The 27,359-nt window shown below is 36.3% G+C and overlaps 1 protein-coding gene across 3 annotated transcripts in view; it reads left to right on the top strand.

Moving 5' to 3' along the window:
* Positions 1-27,359, top strand: part of fryl (furry homolog, like) — a 621,684-nt gene that overhangs the window by 80,125 nt on the left and 514,200 nt on the right. For 2 of the 3 annotated variants that reach the window (XM_051927631.1, XM_051927630.1), the window contains one exon: positions 23,860-23,907. The exons of the other annotated variant lie outside the window; for it this stretch is intronic. The gene's annotated coding sequence lies outside the window, so the exon portion shown is untranslated. Of the gene's footprint in view, positions 1-23,859; positions 23,908-27,359 lie in introns of those variants that run through there. 3 annotated transcript variants of the gene reach the window in all.

Here is a 27,359-nt window from a genome sequence, read left to right as displayed (position 1 = left end):
TCAGCCAGCGATGAGGCCTCATATTCTGACAACAACATGATGTTTGGTTAGTGTGACTGTGATATAGAACCATATGCATCAGCTACTTCTGGTCACAACACTGACATAATGCCCTTTTTTTCTCCTTGGCCTTTCTAATGAGCTTGGTTACCATACTTGAATGCTACAAGTAGCCTGGCATTACTGTTACCTCAGTCAAGAAAGGCAGCATATCTATGTAGTTGTTATTGCAATAAAGATTGAAAGCCTGTTAGAGAATACAAGGGGGCTTCGCCCCCTGCTCGCATCACTCGCCTACACCTCGGCGTTTTGAACCCGTGCCCGCTGGGCAGCCGTAGTTTCAGGCACGCGTTGTAGGAGCTTGCGTTGGTTTGAACCCGTGCTTGCCCTGCTTCTGCAGTTTGAGACGCGCGTCGTAGGCGTATATCCGTCAGTTGAGCTCGTTCGGTTTGAACCCATGCCTGCTTTGCCTCCGCAGTTTCAGATGGTGGGTCGCGTTCGGCGTTTTGTACGATCCCAAGCAGCACATTATTACTAACTTCACTCCGCAGTAGTGCCACGCACAATATGGCGGTGACGCCTGCGCCTTCACTACGCAGTAGTGCCACTCACAATATGGCGGCAACGCCTGCGCCTTCCATATTATGTCGGGTTTTACCATGCTGTGTAGGCGCCTTCGCCTTTCGTACTTTCCCGCGCCTTCCGACGTGTGATGTAGGCACCTGCACCTTCCGGGTCTGCCTCCGCTGTGTGGTGTGGACGTTTAACTGTCACTTTTTCTGCCTTTATATTCTGTATCTCGCTGTGCATGTGTTTCGTGCCTAGGTTTTTTTGAAGCTGTTGCATTCCAGTTTTCATCATCTGTAACCTGCTCTCCATGTGTTTGGCTCCGTTCTTTACTTTGTTTCCTACTCTGTCTTTTATTTCTGACCTCGCTTTATCCTGCTTGCGGCATGTCAGACTGTTCGTAGTCTCTCCCGTTTCACTCTGGGGCGGGGGGGCTTTGTGTGGTGCCTGCGCACATTCGTAATCTCTCCCGTTTCACTCTGGAGAGGGGGGCTTTGTGTGGCGCCTGCGCACTATGTCTCCTGCGTCCACGGGGAGGTCCTTGCGTCCATATCCGGTTTACCATTCTCGGTTAGTAATATGGATGCTAAAAAAAATCCTTTGCATCTACACTCAGAAGAGAAATTATACTGAACTGATTGATCCATTTGAAGTCCTCCTTTGGTATCCAGACTGCTTCTGCAACTCACCATTGTTCTAGAATCCTGCTCCTTTTCCAAATAACTTGCAGGTTTCTCTCTAGGTGAGACAAGAGCTTTTTTTTGTGTACCTTGTAAGTGACCCCACTGGGCCCTGAAGTGGAGCCTGATTGAGATCTGTAAACCAAATCCTGAACTGCTTTTAGCAGCATCTTTGTCAAACTCCACCTCAGGCTTAGGAAGATTCCTGATGGCTTTTAATTTTCCCAGGTCCTGCTGTCTTGCTGCCGAGTCTGTATAAGGCACTGTGAGGTGATGGCTAATTACTTCTTGTCTATACTCTAGTCTTCCACTGTGCTTCTGTCCTAACAGCTTTTTATTGAACTTGAAGGGGCTCTCTAAAAAGGCAGCTCACCTCCTAGCTCTCTCCCAGCACAGACTCCTGTGCCCCTCTGCATGGCAAAGCACAATGATCTCCTTCCTTAGGGTATATGCCAGGTGAGATAGGGCTCTATACTCTTCTTCCTGATTAGACTGGCACATTAGGGAATTGAGATTCTTTCTGATGTTATGCATCTCTTTTTCCTCCTTGGGTTTGGGGTATGAGGTTGTCTACCTCCTCTCCTTTACATCTCTCCAAACCTTTCAAGGTTTATTTAGTCATGTTTACACAAGAAAACATAACATTTGCATTCTCAGTTGCATCTAATAACAAGACAGAAAGAAATAAAACAAAACAAATAGAGACAAGACATATTAAGGTAAGGCAGTTTAATGGTCCATATTTACACCAAAATGGTTACAGGATACATTTCAAAACCTTAATAATTTTCTTCAATATTCCTTATTAAAAAGTCATATAGTACTAGGAGGAAAGGAATTTCTGTCTCTTAAAATCAAATATCATTTATTTGATCATTTTTACAGTCAGAGTGAGAGAGTTTTTATTACACCAATTTACCAAACCGTCCACTTGATTTAGATAGTTGCTTTCATTCTCCCCAGATGTGCGTCCTATGAGCATGATTGTTTGTGTAGCCATATTTTAAAGGTAAAGGTGTTTAGTGGTAAAAAGAAAAAAAAAATACTGTATTCTTTTTATATATAACTGTATATTGTCTTGTGCACTATGTGATTACTTAGCCACATACCTGATAACCAGACTTCTTGACTATTCTCCTGCATTGATAAACTGGCAAGCTATTTATTAATTATTGTGCAGACACTTGAACCAAGTGATTTGTTGAGCTAAATGTCATAAATAACTTTTGGACAGCAAAGGAATGTCTCTGCTCACAACATTTACTGTATATCTAATACATTCTCTTTGTAGTTTTCAAACCAGCCTTGTCCATTATAGAACCATGGCTGCACAAGCAGTAATAGGATAGTACACAACAATTGATTCAATATCCAATTAAATATATACTTTTCAGAAAGTGTTGTTTAATTTTTAATCTTTATAAATACAATAATTGATTTAAAAATATATTTAGGTTTACATACCTGCACACCCACAATGAATCCATGTCTTTTGAATGTGCAGCTGCATTTTTATCTGTTACTCCGTTTTCTAACCATCGGCATAAGCTACAGTTTTAATCGAAATTTATTCAGAGAAGCCATTTTTTAAGTAGTAAATTCCTTGTTTTTGTTATTTATTATCTGTTAAATTATTTTATTAAATTGCTGCTTATTCTTAATTTTAAAAAAGTTATAGTGTAATTTTTAATAGAAATGGGTCGTGATCAAAGCAGTGACATTTTCCAAGGGGAATGATATTCGCTCTTCAGTATACCTTTACTACTACAGTATTTTACAAATTAAAACTTGGCCAGCTTTGTGGTAAAAGGTACAAGTCAAGAACTAAATAGTGTTTTAAATATTATGGATTTTGGTAAAGCCCATTGTATTTAAATTTTAACTACTGACATGTTCTGTGTATTTTGTGATTTGATTTTATTCTGTATTGGAGTTGAGGATTCTAATTGAGTAGTTTTACCAGTGAAGGTATAAATTATGTGCACCAAAGCTGTCACAGTGATTTGAAACCTGTGTCTCCTTGATTTGTTTACGATTCATCACTTTTCAAATGTCCCACTGTTTCTGTCTGCCCACTCTAGGAAAAATGCCACTGTATTGTGTGAAACTGCCGAGCTAGCATTCACCATTACAATTGAAGCCTTGTACTAAAATCCTTGGCATGCTATAGGGTGGTGACTGAAAGTGTTTTCTGACAAGGAATATGTAGAAGGGGGAACAACTGCGGCTGCCATACTGTAACAGTGAAAAGTATAACCGATTATCTCCCCAGTTTTAAAATTATGTAAATATATCTTTGTCCTTACTTTTATAATGATCATAGTGTCTTCTAGGATAATTCTACTAATAAATTGTATAACGTAATAATATTTTAATATTCTTGCTTACTTGTAAATTTTGGCCTTCTAAAATGTTACATGAAGCCTGAAATTTGTCCTTACTTTATTACTATAATTTGAATATCACATTGTTACTGTCTGAAACTGTCTTCATAAAGAAGTACAGTTTGCAAGATGTTTTCCTCATATCTTTGCAACTTTAAACAAATTGCATTAATGAAATTTAGAATCCTCTCATATAACAAGTTCACTATTGTATATTTGTTATTTGCTGTAATAGTTTAGTAATTTTCCCTGCTCTGAAGTGGCATGTAAGGGAATAAAATAAAAATGAGCATTAAAAACTGACCCAAAATACAGTATCATCCAGCACAACCCGAACTACATTTGAATGCAGGGTAGAGTCTGTTAAAGGTCAAGTTGTATTTAATTAAAATATATACTGTATCACACCTGACAAAAGGGTATACAAACGGCACATTTTCTATTGTCAAAACTGTTTTTTTCAATTTACCATAAAATCTCAATGCCAGCTCCTCAATAGGCATATAACAAATATGAATTGGAAGAAATTGCCAGAACATAAAAATGTTCAGTGTAAGTTCAATTAACAGTCTTTTTAAGAATATATTGGTGTGTGTTTAAGTCACTTTAAGCTATTAATAGATATTGGCATCCTCACCACAATAAATTATAATAAGAGTAGACAAATATATGCATGAACAGTTTGTTTTTTGATATGTGAGTAATTGATAAAGGGGGAACTTTTAATATTGGGTTAAAAAGCAGCAAGTTCCCAATAGATACTAAAAACTAGTGTCTGATCACCATGAGTAATGTAGTTAGTGAGTCCATATTCCCATTAATATGCATGAATGCTCAATAACTGTGTCACTTACCTATGTTTCTTCTGCTTTGCAGTTCATGCAGATGCCATGTAAATAATAGTGTGAACCAAACATTTTTGTAAAAAGTGTAAGCGTCTTCATTTTTGATTCATGTATGTCATTTTTAAACTGTGCTTAATAATAACTGTGGAGGGTGGGGTTGAGAAGAAATAAAAATTCATTGAGAACAGTGTGGTGGCAAATTGGCTAGAGGTGCTGCCTCCTAATTCTAGGTACCCAAGTTACACTCTTGGCTTGACTGCTTTCTATGTAGATTTTCCATATTCTTTCTCTTTCCAAGGTACATAGCTTTTCTGTACATAATTCTCTTTTCTTCAACATCTAAAAATAGATGGCAATGGTATAAATTATCCATGATATGAGTGACTTTGTCAGTGGTAGTAGGCTCAGAGATTGACTGATGCCCTGTCACCATTTAGTTCTTGCCATGCACCTTTTGTTGCAGGATTAGTTATTTTTTCATTTGTAAAATACAGTAGTACTCAGATGGTATACTGAAGAACTAAAAGAATACAAATTGTTTCTTTGTTTTTCTTGCAATTTTTTTGTTTTATATTTAGATTTTTTTCAGTAATTTTCTGTGACCATGAAGATAAATGTTATTCATAATACTGTGATAATTACTGTGTCACATATTTGTAATTGTACTAGTATTTTACAATACAGTGAGTAGTAATCTAGAGAACCACAGCATTGTAAATTCAGAAAAAATTGCTGGGGACTAGCCGAGAGAAACAAAGTAGGAGATTATAGGAAATTTAGGGACTGTACCAAATGTATGAGACTCTATGGAGCTGAAACAGAAATTTGGTGGTAAAAGTGTTTAATAAATAATAAAGAGCTCTTGGAGGTCTTTTGTTAGATCTGTTAATTTTTTCATAACAGCTGTTATCTGTTTGCAAGCTTGTCAGTGTGTATTGCATATTTGAAAATACTCATAAATATTTAAGTGTTCATTCATAAACAACAGCAAAATCATCCAGCCAAATTTTGGAGGAAGAGATCCACAATATATGTAGGAGAAAACCATGCATAAATCAGTTCAACATATAAAGAAAAACGGCATAGAGAGAGGCGACCAGTTCAGAAACTGATTTTCATTTAATGAAGTTAACTTTAAATCTCTGTTGTGTTGCGCTTAATTATGGAATTGCATTTCCCACAGTATGTTATAAAAATGTGAAGTTAAGCCCCACACAGTTTGTTTGCTTTTGTTTATTTTAATCAATATTTTGATAACTCAAAGAAGGAGTAAAATATATAATTTAATTTTTTTTTTTATTTTCATGACAGGGCTATTCGTGCATTTATCTCATAAAAACTTAGCGATAGCATAATTGGGAAAGTAGATGTACAAGTTAATTATTTTAGGAATAGACATACTGTATATATTCTGTGTTATAATAAATGAAGACAATGAGCTATTGGTAGTGATATTCACTCTGCAGACCTTTTTTATATATATATATATATATATATATATATATATATATATATATATATATATATATATATATATATATATATGGAAGAGAAGGTCTGTGATACGGTTTGCATATTTGCAGCTGGAGACCCACGATGGGAGAAAAAATGAATCACGTATCATAAAATAGTTTTTTTATTCCTGAGTTTGATATATGCACATACTAAATCGACAGGACACACATTCAACTGGGACAACGTAAAAGTAAAATTTAAGGCCAGTACTAAAAGTGCCAGAGAGTTGGCCGAGTCTTGGCTATCAGATGAAAACGCCATCAACAGACACTTGGACATAAATCCAGCACATGCCAACTTAAGAAGGACATGTACACAATAATTAAACTATACAACCCCCCCCCCCCCCTTGATCATACTGACTTAGTCACCTATACCCCCCCAAACTGAATGTGTTGCTATATATTGCCTTTGATTCTTGTAAGTCTAAGCATTATCCTCTGATGAAGAACCCTGATAGGGGTTGAAAGCTCAGGAATAAAAAAACTATTTTATGATACGTGATTCGTTTTTTCTCCCTTCGTGGATCTCCAGCTGCAAATATATATATATATATATATATATATATATATATATATATATATATATAAAGTGACTCCAGGTGTGGACCTACACTGAGGAGTAAAAGATTTTAGAGCATATATCAACTTAAACTCATATACTCATATGTTGGGTTAAATATATGCTGTGTGTTAACTTTACTTTGGTTTTTGATTTTAGGAAATAGGCCTACTTTCAGATTTTAGGTTTCCCGCTTCCCAATCAAGAGTATATGGTGCAGACAGCAACAAGTTATGAAAAAAATCCACGTGTATTTGTTCCATTAGTCTCTGGTTGAATTCTCTAAATTTGAAAAGCTGCATAAGAAACTGTACATGTTCTCCTTACTCAGAAAGGTGACTTGGTATGATACCCCCCCCCCCCCCATTCTAAAGAATCTGAGAGTCTTAATGTAAAAAAGAAAAAGAAGAAATGTTATTTTAATTGTTTGCAAACCTGGCACTGCTAAAGAGGATTTAATGCACAACATTTTGCACCATTCCCATACTGCCTCACAGTGCTGTGCTAGAAAAATGTAGTTTGTGTTATTTTAAGGTACATCACCAGTTCTTATGGGCTTTTCTTTAACAGTTGAGAGTCATGCAGATGTAAATTGAAGATTTAAATCAGTTTAGGGTGTTTAGAACCAAAATATATTTTCTAGGTCACTGGATGGCTGTGAGGCTCACCATTTATGCAATATTTAAATCTGTATTACTGTAATTTAGAAGATGACAAGGTGGAAAATGATAGCAAATACAAAATTAAACATACCATGCATTAACATATGAAGATGTGAGGGCTCAGTGTAAATTATTCTGATTTTCATAGTATACCTGCTATGCTGCATTGCCTGCTAGCAGACGTGTCTGTCACAAAGCAGTTAACTGTGGCAGCACAGATACATCTCTTGCCAGATCACTTTTGAGAGAAAACGCCTGCTCATAGCTGCACTGTATTTGCCAGTAAATACCCCCACTTGCTGAGATATAATGTAAAGCTGAAACTACTAAGAAAGTAGCCATACTTTTCATAAAATGCTGTTCCATCGCCACATAATATTTCTCGTCTAGCAATGCAGGACTATTTCTCCATTTCCACAGCACCTGATGCCTGAACATATATATAAGCAGCATGGTTCTTTACTTTATTTTAATTTTTGATTTCAAAACCAAAAATTTATGTCGTTTAACTGGATTGATCAAAGTGGAGGTATTGGTATGCTTCAGTGCTCTTGTGATTTCTCATTATCTCTGTTCACTTAGAAAGAGAAAACAAAATATTGAAAAATATGCTTGTGCACCACAGGCAGCCAGAAACATAAGTTTCCAGGTTATCAACGGGTTTGAATTTTGGGTCATTACTTCAACTGATGTTGAAAAATGCATGGAATTGTGCTGCCGTAATGGATACATGTTTGCTGTTAAGTTGTCTCAAGCAGGTGGTTTTGACAAGTTATTATGAAAGTGTTTCAGGAGAAGGTCCTAGGTCGCACACAAGCTGGATAATATGTTGGAAAATATTCCAGTATACTATAGTATTGAATTCCACTAAAATGTATAATGTTCTCACTTTACTCTGCTTAGGTTACTTGGATGATGCTTGTGTAGTTTTCAAATAGTGCCATAGATTTTTAACTGGATTGAGGTCAAGGCTTTGACAGGACAATTGCATGGCATTAACCTGTTTGTTCATGATCCACTCCAGGGTTAGGTTGTCTTTATGTTGGGTGGTATTGTAATAATAATAAAGAAACTTTTGCCCATGCTTCAGTTTAACAGATTGACAATGGTTCTCTTGTAGTGTTTGCTTATATTTTTCACCATCTATTCTTGCTTCTGTTTTAGCCAGATGCCAAGAAATGACTGATGAAGAGCACTCCTTTCGCATAATGCTACCACCGTTATACTTCAGTGTAGCGTAGTGCTGTTAGCTTATTTTTAAGTAGAATATTCTAACATTCGAATATATTGAAAATTAGATTAACAACTCTGGGTGTTATTTTTTTTAATAATTTATACATCCATTTATAGTTACATCTGCGCAGCATGAACAAATACAGGCAGCTAAAAAAAAAAACAAAAAAAAAACCTTGGTGGTACTCTGGCAATTTTTACTTAAATACACATCACAATAATTTTGTAGCACAGGGACACCGGCTGACTGGTGCAAGACCCATGCAACATTGTCAAAGGACTTTGTGATTTGTGGAGTCACCGCGGGGTGGGGTTTGGTTTGGGGAGTAACAAATATTAATAATGTAGTGGAGCACAATGCTGACGTGTGGCCCATAAGGTTTTAAACACCTTTTCGTAGCTGTTTTTATGGCTTAATATTATAACAAGATTTGAGAGGAATACTGGTCAGTAGGCAAGACTGCAACAGTGTGAGAACAGGGAGTGAAGTAAAAGAACAGGCAAGAGGCAGGTAGGTTGAAGGATGGTTTGTTTTATTATTTTGGAAGTGACTAGTAGATAATGGTAGGTTACCATTAATACCATGGCATTTAGAATAAAAAGTGTATCGGCACCAGTGGACTTGCCTGGAAAATCGGCTCGTGGGGCTTATTGTCAAGGTATTAATTCAGGGTTTGCACAGTCTTTTTTCTTCTCATTTACAGATGTAAAATGTTTGAATACATGTGGCCTTAATGTTTTTAATTACACCTCCTTGTTTTAGGCATTATAAGTCAAGAAGTAGGCCACATAAGACATAAACGAATTGTAGGGCATAGCTTGTTGACTCTTTACAGTAAGGCGAGATTTTAAAAGTGTTGTAATAAAAGGAAAATCTAAATTATGCTAATTATTTTCCTTTTTCTTTAATGAGCAGGCTATCAATAAATAACATTCCAGTATCTCTTGTATAGGAGTGAATGGGACAGAATCAGATGCAAAATGATACTTTCACGGTAGCAGAAACACTGTTAGAAAAACTGGGATCGGGGGGAAAAAAAGGGGTTTAGCTGTAAGATTTACTGATAAACATAACAATCTAATAGGGGTGTGCAATATTAGCAAAAAATTATATCGCTATTATATTTTCCTGAATTTTGACCATAAAGATAATTAGACGATATTTTGCACCCTTTTAAAAAATGTGTCTGCAAAAGTCTTACTGATCTAGGTCGGTCTTGATAACAGGATATTAATTGTTGCTTACTAATACGATTAATGGAAACAGCAGTTAAGGAATGTAGGTCTTATTGATTTACGTAAAACTGAAGTAAAATAACACAAAAACATTAAAGTTACCAGTCAAATTATTACTGAGATCAAACAGTGCAATTATGAGTAAAACATTTCAAAGTGGCCTACAGGATTTATACAAAAACATTGCGCAAAGACCAACAAACTGTTATAATGAGAGCATTTTAAACACTTTCCCTTAATGTAAACAAGATATGAATCCAAAGGAAATAAAAAATTAATCATAATTGAAATACAGGGCATGAACATTATAGTCTGGACTAGGGGGGCCAAGCCCAACCCCCACTTGCGGCCTGGTGGGCCCTGGTAAGCCGCTTCGATTGCGCCTAAGTTGCGTAGTTTTGTTCCTGTGAAAGGAACTTTACTCAATCAAAAATGTAATTTATTGAATTAAATTATTAAAATATAAAATATTTGAAATAATAATGATTTATTGAAAGAAAAAACCCACTATTTTCTTATTAAAAACCTCGACTTTCTTGAGATCTTAGTTTATAATTTGAAAATGGAATAAGATTCTAAATTTTAACAACATCACATTAAAGTTTGATAAATTCTGAAAAGAATGATACCAAACATATATATGTAGGTTTTAAAATGAGCCCGATTTAATTGTGACAAAAAAGTGACATAAAAACGTCACATAAAATCATTGCACTTTTAGGCTTAGGATTTTATATATATGTATTGTGACAGATAAGGGTGCTCTTGCTCTCTTGAACCCTCAGACCACATGTCAGACACCAGGTAAAAGTCCAAAGATGAATATTTATTATAATAATAAAGTGCACAAAGCACCACCACTCCACTATACTCAATAACAATAACCAATAATCAAATAAACAATCCTCCACTCCCAGACGCTTAGCCACCCTGCCTCCCAACTCAGCTCGTCTGTCTGGGATTTCCCAGAGTCCTTTATAGTCCTTGACCCGGAAGTGTTTGTTCCTCAGCCCATGTGACTTTCTATCACTTCCGGGTTAGGTAAAACTCCTTTTCTTCATCCCGGAAGCACATCATTTCTTCTGTCCATGTGACTGGGACGTACTTCCGGGGTGTAGGGAAAATAGTCCCTGGGCCTCCCTGTAGTGACTCCTGGCGGCACCCATGGTATCCAGCAGGGCTGTGCATTAAAAGTCCACTGTCCAACTAAAGAAACTGAACAACTTATTTATAAGTCTAGACATCATTACTATGAACACGGAGAAAAAGCTAATAAGCTTTTAGCTCAACAAATTCACAAACAAGAAGTTCATAATGCAATACCAGTAATCACCAACAACAATGGAGAAGAAATTATTGACCATAAAAATATAATGCACACATTTAGAGATTATTATAAATCCTTGTATTTTACTGAGCCCAAAGAAGACAACGCACAATCTAATGCATTTCTGGATACATCACAAATACCACAAATAGATGCTTTAAGTGCTGAGGAACTGGATAAACCTCTAACACTAACAGAATTACTAGATGCTATAAAGTCACTACAAAGTGGGAAATCAGCAGGCCCTGATGGTTACCCTGTAGAATTTTATAAGAAATTCTCCACTCAGCTAGCTCCCCTCTTATTGGCAACATTTACAGAAGCTAGAGACAACCAAATACTACCTCAAACATTTCGACAAGCATAATCACCATCTTTCCTAAACAAAATAAGGACTTGTTACAATGTGCATCATACAGACCAATTTCACTCCTGAATAATGATGTTAAGATTCTCCATCCTTCTAGCTAGAATTTTTGAGAGTAAGTGCTGCCCTCGGTAATATCACAGGATCAAACTGGATTTATTAAAGGCCGACACCTATCTTCCAATCTCCGACGCTTGTTTAATGTTATATATTCACCAGCAAAATCAAACACCCCAGAGATATTACTATCATTAGACGCAGAAAAAGTCCACTGTCCATAATTCCCTGCTGGCATTTGGGGCATCTCCATGCTGCAAGGAGGGCTCCATCTGGCGGCCTGAGGGTGTTGGCCGGGATGAATGGCCGGCCATATCTCATAATATAGAGTAGATAAACAAACTGCTCTACTGTAAGGTAAATTGTGCAGTATACAAGCAAGAACAAAAATCTAACATACTGTACTATAATGTAAAAATTCAAAGTTTTGTAAAATATTGCACAGGACAAAAAAAAAGTCCCAAACCTATAGCATTTTCCAACAAATTGCTGACTTCAAGTTCTGTCCAGTATTGCACAAAGATGTCAGAATAAATAAAACAATTGTAAAATTGAGGAACGTAAAGTATTGTGACAGAAACACCAGTCTTTCCAAAGCATATGGCTTCAAAGCAGCACGGTTACATGTTGCAACATTCCCTCCAGTGCTAAAAGCCCTCTCAAAAGGGCTGCTTGAGGCAGGGATGCACAGACCCTATTTTGCAAGTTTTTCCAATTTTGGGAAATGTACTTCTTGTGTTTTCCACCTCTCAAGTGGATTTACATCACTGTCTACCTCAGGTATCAAGTAACTCTTGATCTCTTTTTCAATGGCAGTGTGCAGAGAATCACTTTCTCTGAATTCCTTCTTTTTTATAGCTGGTAAAAGTTTTTTTTCTATTTTGCTCCCTCCCTTGTGTCATCACCTGCTCCAGCTTCTGCAACCATAGGCGTAAGGGATGGAGTGAGGTGAGGAGGTGGGGATCTGTGTAGGTGTTTTAAATAATGAAAGAAAAAAAAATGTGCTTTGGAATTGAGGACCCTCAACCAAGATTGCTTGCGAAATAAAAATGCCTGATAGGTATATGCTTCTTACAGAAATGAAAATAATCTGTTTGAACGACTTGCGTAATTTGTTTGAATGGGTTAATAATTTGTTTAAATTGATTTTTTTTTTGTTTTTGCCTGACACCTACAGGGCTCAGTTTCACTTACCAGATGATGAAAACAAGTTAGTTGTCAAGCTGTCTTTAATGGCAAACTTCTCCGACATATTTTACAGATTGCACTCTTTCAATCAACATCAGTTTTTTCAAAGCCAAAACCCCTCCATGCTAGTGCGGATGATCCATGTCTTAGGAATGTCACGATACCAGAATTTTTATATTCAATGCCAATACCATTGAAATTTCATGATATTCTATACCTATCTGATACCATACCATTTGTCAAAACAAGGATGGAATGAGTACTTTCGACTGTCTGTCAGCCATGTCACATATTTCTATCAAGGAGAAGTTATTTTGCGATAATTCTCTTTATCGTTTTATCATCCAGCCCTACCTATGAACATTAGTGTGGCTTCAAAAATCAAAACAAATGACACAAGTTCAGTGTTTTCATATTCATATTTAGTTAGCTGTTTTGCCCGTCCTACTAAATAGTATGTTTGCAGTGCATTGTGCTTTAAAATGCTAAATAAATTGTAAATTAGTGTTAACAAACAGAGCAGCTCATTTCGTGTGTAGCCAAATAGCCACTTCATCAGAAATTTGCCTCACTTTTAACACAGAGTCATGGTAGATTTCCACCTCATCCCTAAACTGTATAGAGATGGAGGTGGACTTTTCATTGGCCATTCCAGTTGATGTGGTAGGAGTTGTAGATGTAGTAGGGATAGTGTGGAGAAATTGGTCATTGGAAGAAGATGGTCGTGGAAGGGAATATCTTTTAAAATGGTTCAGAGTATTAGTTTTATCTATTTCCCCTTCTAGCACCTGAGTCCTGGATTGCTTGAGTCCCTTAATTATACCTTGTCTTTTTCAGGCAAAAATCACATGGTGGCTTCCGCACATATTATAAATGCAGTGTCACAGTGGGTCATCATTAAAGTGCTGGTGACAGAATTAATCATTTCTGTTGCCATGTTGTAGTTTTTACTGTTATAGCTGTTTTTGTTCAAAATTTGCAATGCTCTGCAGCTTCCAGTTTACTTCATAGAACAATTCAGGCAATACTGTGATGAGTGTTCTTGATGAGTGTTCAGATTCCACAATCCATGTATCTTCATTTTAAAGGTTTTAGGAAAGTTCAAAGCAAAATAGTTCACACAAAAACAGAAAAAAATGGATACTTCCAAAAAAAAAAAAAAAGTTCTTGTTTAAAGAAAGTTCTGTTTAAGGTTTACTTATCTTGTTTTTTTTCTCTCTGTTTGGTCTTAGTCATAGTCTCAAATATTCATATCAAAACATTCAGAAAACTGTATGAAAACATCCTATATGCAAACTAATCTAACAGAGACTATTTCTAAACTTGCTTAATTAACGCTATTTTTACAGGTATAGCTAAGAAAGCTCCATTTCACGTTGACTTACTGGGGAAAAAGATTATACCATAATCCAAGTAACTATGAGAAAGTGGTATTCTGTTGAGATTAAGTAGATATTTATGGGAATTTAACAATAACATTATCTTTCTAAAGTTGGCTCTTACAACTGTATTATGCTCCCTTTTACACCATTCCTCATTCAAACAGATCTTTTTCTTTTTTTTTCCCCCCATACAGCTCTCTCTGCTCGAATAAGATGAAATCCATCCATTATTAAAAACAGTGTCCGGTATATCAGGTTTAGGCCAGCTGTCAGTACAGTACAGAATGCCACTGTACTTGTATGCTCCATGACCCGCTATAAGCACAGACAGTTCATCTTATTTGACAGCGGTCAGACTTTTCTCATTACAGTACATGGTAGAGCAGTTCTAAAACGTTTTCGCATTGCTTTTACTTTCTGGCCAGTACATTGCCCTCTCCATCTGGACAAACAGCACTTGCAGTAAAGTGTTAACTGAACTGCTTAAGTGCTCACAATCGCAGCACAAGTAGCTGATTATGCAAGTATTTAATACACCCTGCTTTTACTTTCTCAATGTGTCTTACTGTTTCAGGTTTTGCAGACATAAGGGCAGCCTTTGGGTGCTCTTTGTGGCTCCATTCAAGTTCACAGCCTGTTTAGAAGTGCATTGTAGTTCATCTGTAAATTGAAAATCCATTTTCTAATGGTTACTATCAGTGACAAGCCAGAAGCCAGATCAATTCTGATTTTAAACAAGACTAGTAACTAGTAAGTAATTTCAGAATAAAAAGAAAAGTGAGAAATACAGAGCTTCTGTAAAAAGGATGCTGCTTGTGCAGCGACTGGAAGTAAGAATATTTTCAATTTTCAATTTGTACACTGCCAGCCTAGCAGAGTACCAAGTAAGATTACATTTTAAAAGGCAAATTATTTTTTGTGCTTTTATTCACATTTCACGTGTTTGACTCCTTTTAACACTATACATTCAGAGTAGACAAATTGTGAATTATTTGTTTTACATGTTGTATGTACATGACAGGGGTTAAGTGAGCATTAAAATCTTATGATTGTGCTTTTTCATACCATTGTGTATTGAATATGCTAAATGTTTGTACTGTTTTCAGTCAAATTATTCTATGAGCTTAGCGGCAACACAGGGGGCAATACCAGAACTAACCCTGACAGAATGCTTTTCCATTGCAGGGCACAATAATACACACTCTGCTGTGCAAAAGGAGAGTTATTAGTTAACTCATCACAACATTCATATCTATAATACAGACATGCTATATAAAGAACGTTCAGATTCTAGAGACTGACAATGGGAAGTAACTTGGCTACAAAATAGATAAATAGGTATTGTTAAAGGGCTTAAAACTTCAGAATATAAGCGGCCAATCCTGAATGAGATACTAAACCTTTGGAGGGGGTACTTGTTTGCACACACCCAGTCTTGCTTTCACTAGACCAATTTGGAGTTCCTAATACAACGAAACAGAATGTCTTTGAGGTTTGAAATAAACCAGAGCATGTGCCAAGAAGCCACACTGATAGGCAGAACAATCAAATTCCACATCACCATCAGTGATCAAATGAACAATACATTAATGTCTCCTTAGGTTTGATGAAGTAGCTTGATTTATTTGGCTTAGAAATGAGATCATGATCCTAAATGACAATTCTTTGACATATTGTTTTTTTTTTGTTTTTTTTTTTTAAAAGCAATACACCTATTTATAAATGAACAAGGTACTGTATCTCTTTTGGTTTCTACATAACAAAAAACAACTTTATAAAAAAGCTAGAAATAAGTTTTTGAAATAGAAATTAATGTAATTGCAGTGAATTATAAAAAATCTGAACAAATTATTGCAAAAATCCTGTAGAGAGTCTTGCAGAGCTCACGTGTGTGTTTAACGGACTCGGTGGTTCTGAATATATTAATCAAAATGTGTAAATAGCTATTATTGGACCCTGAGTAAAATATGGATCTTATTGGGTATAAGCAACTACTTGAAAGTTCTTGGTAAGGAAGAAAAAGCCTGTGAACTTTTTCAGGCTGTAGTGAAGGACATGAATAGTTCAACAAAGTTTCCCCCTGTGTTGAACATCCTCTGTGATGGGGAACTTGTGGCTTGGATTGTTTGGCACCTAGATACAGTATATACCAAATCATGGAAACAGTTTCAATAAAAACATTAGCATTTTTTCATTAACCTACAGTTTACCCATTCCCTTTTTTGGTATGGCTCAGATTTACCCATTCAAGAACACTATGAAGCAAATTGCCTACCTATTGCAAGATGTAGCTTGCCCTACTGTCCAGAACACCAGAGTCTGCCATCTTTTAGGAGAAATTAATTTTACAATATTTATCTGTTCTTACATAGCATACCTTTTCCTGTAACAAGTTCCACTAACTCGGGAGTATCAAACTCTGACCCTGGAGGACTACAGTGGCTTCATATTTTTTATTCTAACCCTTTTCTTAATTACTGACCAGTTTCTGCTGCTAATTAAGTTCTTTTAATTTTAATTGACTTATTTGAGACTCCACCCCTTAGTTGTTTCTTTTTTCCTTAATTATCAACCAAACAGTAATGAAATATAAGATGAGCCAAAACATGACCAACTATCCTGTGTCCACCATACATCTCAAAATAAAGACAGGTGAAAGGTTCAGTAACGTTGAGGTGTTCAGGTCCTCAAAACATTTTAAAAGTGCCCTTTTGAAGAAAAAAAAATTTTTTTAAATGTCTTCTGTGACAGAATGAGAGCATCAAGAAGTCATGTAAATAAGTAATGGGTTTGATTAACAACAAGGGTCTGCATCTTATTAAAAAAACTAAAATTAAACTGGTTGGAGTGAAATTGGTTGGAATGTGAGGAGCTGACTTAGCTGGTCATCTGTGAGCTTACTTCATATTTCATTTTTGTTTGGATATCATTTAACAAAAAAAAAAATAAAATAAATCAGAGAACCGAGTCTTAAAGAAGCCAGCAGAAATTGGTCACCGATGAAGAAAGGGTTAAGAAGGATAACCTGCAGCTACTAAAACCCTCCAGGATTGGGGTTGGACTTGTGTGATTGTTAAGGGGGTGAGGGGTGTAGTTTGTAAACAGTGGGTTCTCAGTATAAAGTCTGTACTAATAAAATTAAATTTTAAGCACATTTACACCTCAATGTGTCTGTTAAACCACAAATATTCTACATCTCTTAATCTTGTTTGTATTTTATCTTTTGAAAAATAGTTGCGAGATGGGATTGCATGATATTTATAAAAGATTTTGGTCATTTTTCTGAAAAATCCTTGTAACTGTCATTATCTTTAAACTGAAAACGTTTTTACACTTAAGAAAACAAAGCTTTGTTTCCACAAAGGTTGGACAAATTTGTTTCACTGATACTGTGAGTGCTGTGCAGAGTGAAGACAGGACCTCTGCATTTTTCCCAGTTGTTTCTGGGGTTCATCAGGAGTGTGTTCTTGCTCTGTTCAATACTTGCATGGACTGGGTGTTGGGCAGGGTCGTGAGGTCCAGTGGTTGTGGGGCACCGTTGGCGAAGAAAGACTCGCAGATCTTGACTTTGCCGACGATGCTGTGATCTTTACGGAGTCAATGGAGGCTCTGATCAGGGCTCTTGAGAGACTGAGTGAGGAGTCTGAGTGTCTGGGCTTGCGAGTGTCCTGAGTAACACCCACGATCCAAGCCTTTATTGACCTCTTGGGCAAAGCCATTAGCGGAGTATCTTTCTGCGGAGAGAGTGTTGACCTTATCGAGAGATTTATTTGCCTTGGCAGCGACATTCATGCCTCTGGTGACTCTTCCTATGAAGTCAGTAGACAGATTGGGAGAGCATGGGGAGGAGGGGCGGTAACGAGGTTGCTGGAAATTGGTCTGTGGCACTTTGCAAACTGACGAAGGTCCAAGTCTGTAGAATCCTGGTGCTTCCTGTTTTGCTATTCAGTTGTGAGAAATGGATGCTATCCAGTGACCTGAAACAAAGACTGGAGTTCTTTGGTACTGTGTCTCTTCTGAGAATTCTTGGGTGCCACTGGTTTGACTTGGTGTTGAATGAGGGATTGCTTACGGAGTCCCAAATGAGGCTCATTACCTCCATTATGAGGGAGCGTCAATTATGGCACTTACGGCACTGTGGCGCGATTCCTCAAGGGTGATCCGGCTCACAGGATCCTCATTTTTGGGGACTGGAGCGGCTGGACTAGGACAATGGAGTGCCCAGGTAACACCCGGCTGTGGTAGATAGATGTTCATTTCTGAGGGGTAGGACTGGACTGCATATCTGCTTGGGGGGTTGCTAACCAGGATCCTGAGCTTTTTTGTCATGTGGTGGTATGGCAACGCACTGTACTAGTGCATGCTCCCTAATCTTCCCTTACCTGACCTTTCTTTACTCATGCTTGATATGGTGTGGCATATACTATGAACAGTCATTGGTTACAGTGATTAATGATAATAGTTAGGGGGTCTGTAATGCTTTCACAGAAGGTTTCTATGTACTGGTTGTTGAAATTCAAATACTGTAGAATTCACCAAGTTGATGCTGACTTCATTAAGAAATAAATCAAAATTTCATTTTCGTTATGATTGATTTTGTAGCCCTATGTAGCCCTATGTAACAGTATAAACAATTTGCTTCGATGTATGGCTCCCACTTGTTCTTAAATCTGCAAAAAATGTGTAAAGGTTATGATGCACCACATTATGGAGTATGTGTCATTGTCTGCTTTTCTTTAAAAACAATGCGGCTTGGATGGGGCTTGTGGGTCCATGGTGCTCCACTGCAAAGCTACATAGTCACAGGGTGTTTAGTAGGGGAAGTGAGCACATTGCTTGTTAGTTTCAGGCTCAATTGGCTTAACTGTTATCCATGTCTTGTGAATCAATCATCAGACCCAGCGGAAGATGATGTTAGGGAGAGAGCAAAGTCAGGATTGCCATAGAGCTGGTATAATGGAGAGGAGGTATCGTGGTCAGGGAAGATGCTCATGTGGAGTAGTTTACACTCCAAGGGTTGGATTGTTTCTGCTGAGCTACGAAAGGGAGCACTGGTTATTAATTACTGAAAGAGGTCTTATGGATAATAGTGGGAGAAGGCATTTGGGCTTGTGAGCTGCACAGGGATGGCGATGGAGCACTTGGCAGTTAAAGGGATAAACAGACTTGCTTGAGGCCTTGGAAGGATGCAGTAAGGTGTACTAATTATGAATTAATAATTCATTATTGATATTTTTGATTACCTTTCCTCACTTGTGTCAGTTTTTTAAAACTTTTTATAAACTTCAAGGAACATCCATTTGATTGAAGCTTTATTCATAGTCACCACAATGTACTTATTTATTTGAAACATAATGTTTTTTATGTTGTTTTTTTTCCCTTCTTTTTTCCCCCCCCACTATGTAGTTTTTTTGATGTGCAACAGTGACTCATTGCATTAGTTTTAAGATACCACAATAGTTTGTATTTACACAAAATTTATGCTGCATAAAGAACATTTTTTATAAAGATTGAATCAACAGTTAAGATTATTGTTAGGCTTAAATGCAAATATTTACTTTATGGTAGTTTTGCGTGCCTGTTTTATTTGGCATAGTTATTTCCATAGAACTGTAATAATGGTCTCTCTCAGCTGTTTTGATTAATTTTGCGTTTATTTTGAAGTGTATCCCTAACATACAAGTACTCATTGTACTTGGAGTTTTTAAAAGTTATAATTTTCTATTTATTTCACATAATTAAGTTTTAACTTTCATGATCACAAAGAAAAAAATAACATTAAAATATTGTGCAGTAAGAGTGATCAATTCAGCACGTTCATCTAAAATATAACAAGTGAAAGTTTGTGGAAAGTGTGAACAAGTTCATTGTTGTCTTTGATACCAGGAGAAAATCCAAGCAACTTGGCCAAGACCTCAGGAGAAAAATGTTGGACTTCTACAGGAGCAATTTCTAAACAATTAAAAGTACCACAAGCCTCCTGTACAAAGAGATGTATGCAAATACAAATATCTAGGGACCACACCAACACTGCATTGTTTAGGAAGGACACACAAATTAACTCCTAGGGATGAACAAACTTTGTAGTGAAAGGTTCAACTGGACTTCAGTGAGTGAGTGAGTTGGAGGTATGATGTCACCAAGTATATGCATCCACCATTAATTTAAGAGAGTCCTGTATTATCACAGCTTGTGGTGTTTTGTAGGAGTGTTCAGTGGTCAGCTGAAAAAAATGAACTGTTTGGCCCTAATGATGACTGCAGTGTATGCAGAAAGAAGGGTGAGGCTTCAAACTAAAGGTCACTGTCCTAGCTGTGAAGCATGGAGGAGGCAGCATCATATTATGTTGGTGCTTTAGTGATAAAGGAACAGAGGCACTTCAGCAAATAAATGGCATTATAAGGGAGGTGGACAATTCTCTAGAAATTCTGAAGCAACACCTCAAGACATTAGCCTGAAAGTTAGCTGATAGCTGAAAATGACCAATTAACTCCACAGAATAACTATGCTGATGGCAAGGAATTGTTACCCATTGCTCTAAATAGAAGATTCCTTAGAAAGTTAAAACATTATTTGGAAAAATACAGAATATAATGGTAATGAGAATTTACAAAATGTTTATAAATACATTTGAGTCAAAGTAAAAACTAATCTTAAAAAGTATAATTTCTCCAGAAATTTGCTTACATTCAAGTAGGTGGTGGTGGATTGACTGACGTAGCCCAAATGTACTCCCAAAGAAGCTACTTGTACTCCAACAATAAACCAAATGATGGCTGGTGGTGTCATTACAGGATATAGACGGCACCAAAGAATCAACATTTATAATAATAGTTAGGGAAATACTGTGTGAAATGATTATTCTTTTTTTTTTTAAATGTAAAAATGAACTGCATGGAGCTAAGTTTAATTTATTTGGCATGTTTACCTTATATTCACGGAATTTCTATCAAAATGTGTGCATTCACATCCATTTTTATAACTGTTGAAAAATGTACAACTAGCATTAATAAGCGATTTACACTTTTATCATTTTTTTATTGTGTTAAAGTGAGTTAAGTTAATTAGTGGCATTATTTCTATCATTAATATTTCTGTCAATTTTGGCAGAATTGCAGGGATACTCTGCTCCATTTCAACTTAATGTTTTAAGTAATATCACCCTAAAGTGCATTTAAAAGCGTAAGCTGTCACTCTGTAATATCTTTGTGCTGGGTGAGTTGTGTTTTTATACCCATGTATATCCATTCCTTTCACTGTAATTAAAGCGCTTGCTAGACTTTGACTGTCTTTTTTTATATCCTTTTAGTTCTGAAATCTCTGTGTACTCATGCATTTTGTAGATTCATTCTGACATTCAGCCATATTGAAAGAACATTAAAATAAGCATTTATGTGGCCCACAAATCATGTTGCTGTTTATGGAGATTCATCCTCCAGTCAAAGATCAGACAAATGTCTGAATTTCTGTTTTGCTGATCTTTCACTGAGGCTGGTAAAATAATGGACTAACATCAGTAAAGTGCAATCCTGTGGGAGCAGGAGAAAACAACACTAGTGTGTCCCCTAACCCCCATTATGACTTGGAGTCCCAAAGCACGTAAATCCCAAGAATGCTTAAAAATGTTCACTAGAGAGAGAAATGCCATCAAAACCCTGGGTTAGATCTAAAAAGGGCCATCTAGAATCTTTATGAAAGATTTATTCTTCACAAAAATGCCCTTCAATAACAATGAAGTTCTGTGGAGCACAAAGGCAAAGAGATTTGCCCAAAACAAGAAGACGCTACAATGCAACAGAAGTACCAATATCAGATAGCCAAAAACAGTGCATGAAGTCAAAATCTGAAAATTACAATGAACGTAAAAGGTTTTAACTCACCACTCCCTAGTGCTTTCAAATTAACTGCCAGGAACCATAAGAGACCCCCTGGTTTTAAAGTGTGGAGGGAAGTCCCTGGCAGTGATTGGTAGGTAATTCTGCGTCTTCGAGGACCTTCCACAAATCACATGGAATGTAGCATAGGCATAGAAAATACAGCTGATAATTAACATAAATGGTCCAATAAAGAAAAAAAGGACTTAAAATATGGGTTTGAACTCCCTGGCTGAAATTTAATACTCCCAGGAAAACTGACCATGACTTTTTGTTGCCTGTCAGGATCTTTGAATGCTTGGTGATTGATATGGGGTATTATCTCCCATCTGTCCATCGTTGTAGTGATACTACAGGGTGGGCCATTTATATGGATACACCTTAATAAAATGGGAATGGTTGGTGATATTAACTTCCTGTTTGTGGCACATTAGTATATGTGAGGGGGGAAACTTTTCAAGATGGGCGGTGACCATGGTGGCCATTTTGAAGTCGGCCATTTTGGATCCAACTTTTGTTTTTTCAATAGGAAGAGGGTCATGTGACACATCAACCTTATTGGGAATTTCACAAGAAAAACAATGGTGTGCTTGGTTTTAACGTAACTTTATTCTTTCATGAGTTATTTACAAGTTTCTGACCACTTATAAAATGTGTTCAATGTGTCAGGTCCGAGCATTCCTAGATGAACAGTTTCCTGGAAAGTGGATTGGTCGTCGTGGGCCAGTTGAATGGCCCCCAAGGTCTCCCGATCTGACCCCCTTAGACTTTTATCTTTGGGGTCATCTGAAGGCAATTGTCTATGCTGTGAAGATACGTGTTGTGCAGCACCTGAAACTATGGATACTGGAAGCCTGTACTAGCATTTCTCCTGCGGTGTTGCTATCAGTGTGTGAAGAGTGGGAGAAGAGGGTTGCATTGACAATCCAACACAATGGGCAGCACATTGAACACATTTTATAAGTGGTCAGAAACTTGTAAATAACTCATTAAAGAATAAAGTTACGTTAAAACCAAGCACACCATTGTTTTTCTTGTGAAATTCCCAATAAGTTTGATGTGTCACATGACCCTCTTCCTATTGAAAAAACAAAAGTTGGATCCAAAATGGCCGACTTCAAAATGGCCACCATGGTCACCACCCATCTTGAAAAGTTTCCCCCCTCACATATACTAATGTGCCACAAACAGGAAGTTAATATCACCAACCATTCCCATTTTATTAAGGTGTATCCATATAAATGGCCCACCCTGGTATAATGATCAATGCAGGAACCAGTCCTGGATGAGACACCAGCACATTGCAGAAAACAATCATGCACTATCAAATGTATATATAACTCTAACCAGGAAAGCACTTTCTTTGTTTCTGTAGGCTGAAGAGAATGCTGTCTATATAGTGCACTGCCAGTTTTCAGTAATGGGCTAGTATCTCAGATTTTCTGGTTACTTTTGATCAAATAGATTCTGAGACATATTTAGAGGTGTCAAGGTAAGATTAATGTTTGCCTAGTAATACTTGCTAAATCATGGTGCTAGAAGGTGGCCACCTGTTGCATGTTGGTCAGACATAAACTAAGAATTTCATTGCCCTCTGTGCACACGACAACACAGTTGAATATTATACTTATTTTGTAAACAATCTGACCACCATTTTAATAATTACTATACAGTCCATTAGTAATTATTAATCTGTGCATTACAATCCATAGATAAATCTGAGGTATGAGGAGTTTGAGTAAAGTTCAGGGAAAGCCATTGCTTATCTTTGGATTACGCCTTAAAGCTGTGTGATAAGTCCTATGAGGTCATGGTCTCTAAATTCATCTGGGTGTAGTGCAGGAAACTGTTTTTGCAAAAGATGGTGCTTCAGATTAACAAGCAGTTTGTTTAGCAGTTCTGGGAATTTTCTACAAAAAGGGAGAAAGGTTGTAAAACACTTTTTTTTTAATTTTTATTTTTTTATTTTTTTGTCTTGCAGATTTTTTGCTCATTTCATAACCAGGTAGACCATCTCTATGGATTCACGGTAGGAAGAACACGTTTCTTCTGTGTGAATGATAGCGAGCTATTTGAAGGTGAATAAAAAGGGTTTAATGAAAGACACTGGGAAATATTTGTTATACTTAATTATATTGTACCTGCAAAAATTTAAAAAGAAGAAAGCAACAGTTAATGTGATGCTACTGTGAAGAGGAAAAAAAACAAAACAAAAACAATGCAGATTATATACAGAGAACAGAATTAAAAATTTGAAACTGCCAAATTTGGCCTATTCATGAAGCACAATAGCAATGTTCACAGTGTTATAAAGGTATTTTTCTGTTGGAAAACTGATATACATCTAATCAACCCATATTTTGTGAACAGTGTCAACAAATAGATTTTTACAAATATTTTGAATTTTGCTACATGAGTGGCTAATGGAAGGAAAGAGGCAACATTTTCTGAGGATGCAAGACCTCTGTAGTTGAAATACTAAAAAACAAGAAGTAAGTGCTATTGGTGGAACAATTCTGCACTGTATTGTTATCCAATTGAATTGGTAGGATTTGTAAAATGTATCTGAAACTATTTGGTTGGATTTTGCAATTTAAGTGCCCTAGACATTGTGATGGGGGAAAACTACTGTGTCTGTCCAAATACTACTTGACTATCAAAGTAATTTTTATAGAAAAATATGGCATTAAAATATTGTTTAGATGTTGAAGTCATTTCTCAGCAGTATGTTCAGATATTAGCTAAACAAATAAGCCTGATGGACTGAGTGGTCTCCTTATGCTCATCAAATTGCTTAAGTTCTTATGTTCTAAAAGCATTAGCAAAATGTGTATGTGTGTATAGACGCACATTCTGCACAAATTTAAAATTGAGAATTTACATTAATTACTAATGCAAGCGTTTCACATGTATATTTGTTTGGTAAGCAATCTTTCTTGCTTGTTGAAAGAATGCTCAATGTCTTTTTTTAAATTCCATTTTTATAATTCTACCTAAGTTGTTACTTAGGATTTTTTTTTATCCATTTTCTTAAGGTTACATGCATAGTATGCCACCTACCTATGTCAGTTGTTGATTTGCTGTTCAGAGGAGCTGGACAAGTGTGTAGCAGCAGTTGAGGAAATGGCTGGTGTGCAATACTTTGTGTTTAAACTCTGCAATAGAAGAGACTTCATTAAACATTGTTAATTTGGACTTGACACAATGCAGGAAAAGGACCTGGGGTCACATTTATAAAACTTTCCATAGATCTGAGCATAAAAATATACATATGCCAAGGGTTGACGGTATGGAAAAAACTGTATCTCATGATATAATTACAAATTATCATGGTTAAATTATATATCATGGTATAATATGGGGGACGTTCAAAAAGTTTCTGCACTTTTTTTTTTAATGCCATCAGAAAAAAAATTTTTTTGGTTGAGCACATATAAACTGATGCACCCCTGCTTTCACATCAGGGTTCTTTCTTCTTTCCTCGTGGTCGTGGCTGTAGCTGGACATCCGGAGCGATCTGTATCCGTCACACTAGTATGGCCATTTGCAAACATTTCAATCCACTTATAAACTACTCTACGAGAGAGACCTTTATCCCCATACTGAGCACACATGTGGAGATGAATTTGTGCTCCTGGCACACCTTCTGTCCACAAAAAGCGTATGACAAAACACTGTTCCTCTTTGGTGCAATTTATAAGTTTCGCAGCCATCTTCACCACAGGGTGACAACTCTTATACTAAACTGCAAGGGCAGCTGGCTTGCCAGACAGAACTAATCACATGACACTCTCAGACACAACCAATTACTACTCCTCCTGCCTTCACCGTTTCCAACGAAAATATAAAAGTGCAGAAACTTTTTTGAATGACCCTCGTATATGTTTACTTTTCAGATTGACTCCAGTTTAGGTGCTTCTGCTACCCTCAATTTCATAGGTTAACAGTAGGTAGTTTTATTGTGATGTTTCTTTTCATTAATTAACTGAAATAATTCCAAAATGTCTTTGTTGTGCAAATAATAAAATAACAACAGCATATATTGCACATGGCATTTAAGACGCAATGTTTAACTGTACACTGTATAGACTGTACAGTGAAAAATGAAAGAAGATTGTTAATAAAAATATTCAAAGGGCTATTCTTTCAATTCCTGTGGTTCCCCATTGAACAAAAACAAGTACGGCTAACTAAACTTTAAATATTACTTTTGAAAACATCTTTGTGAACATGAAAGAAATTTATAAAAAGACAAACCAAAGAAAATCTGCCTAAACATTGATTGAATACTGCCTCAGCAGAGTTTATCAAAAGAAGCCCTATAGTCCAGTCTTTTAAAGAAAGCTTTCACAATCGTCACTCTGCTGAAATTAAATGATCGTGAGAGCATTCTTTTTAATTTTCAAAATCCTTTCTATAAAAATGGATGTCGGCAGAAAGTTTAAAAATAAAAAAAGAAATAAATAAAAAAAAGTAATGAAAAAATATTACTTGTACAGAACAAAACATCTTTCATTCCATTGCTTTCTAACCTTGAATATATCAAATATTTAAACATACATGGATCAAAACATACAATAATTATGCTTATTGTTGCCTACTTTTAACTGTATTTTTACATTTTTATTTTCCCATTAGCAGTGTAAAGACTCAGTGGTGCCCCATTTTGCTTAATAGTTAATCCAGGTCTACCTTATTATCATAGACATGGAAATTATCTGCATGCATACATTAAATCACAAATTTAGTTTCAGTTGGGAGTACTCTGTCCTAACAGCATCTTAATAACTGTTTTCCATATATGTGCATTATATGTCCATATATGTGCATTTTTTCCCGTATATGTGCATTATTTAAGTTGCTCTATGATTTAATACATATGTGAGAATTCTGCAGAAAGAGCATTAATTGATCATGCGATAGCCACACATGACTTTGAACTGACCTCTTCAAAAATCGATACTTTTAAGTTTTGGTGAGAGAAAAAAAAGGTAATGTTACGTCATCACATCATAACAATGCCAAATACAAATTTAACATTAACATTAATAAAACAAATGTAGCCTGTGCCTTACTGGCATCTGATGCCTATGTCCACGGTTGTTGTTAAAGCATGCATTTTCTCATAGGTGTAAAAATAACAAAGTGCAACCATTTTACATGAGTGCATTTTTCAGTTTTTTGTACTTGAGTAAATTTCCTTTAGGGCTACTTTTACTTTAACCCCACTACATTTTAGGTCATATAATGTAGCATACCTTTTACTTCATTATGTTTTCCAGTTAAGTCCCCATTACACTTACTAAACTGTTATAAATTCATAAAAAAGACCTATCAGTTTGTTGTCAACTGCTCAGCATTGCTCAGACACAGCCAAAAGAACTCCTTATATCATTCAAAAATAAAAGCAGAGTAGTGTGCCTTCCATCACTCATTTGGCAAGTCGTTCGAATGCTTTTTGCTCACTGTTAAATCATGAAA

The sequence above is a fragment of the Erpetoichthys calabaricus genome, chromosome 5, assembly GCF_900747795.2.
Source record: "Erpetoichthys calabaricus chromosome 5, fErpCal1.3, whole genome shotgun sequence".
NCBI lineage: Eukaryota > Metazoa > Chordata > Cladistia > Polypteriformes > Polypteridae > Erpetoichthys > Erpetoichthys calabaricus.
The sequence above is the reverse complement of the archived record's forward strand: the minus strand, read 5'-3'. Positions and strand labels throughout refer to the sequence as shown.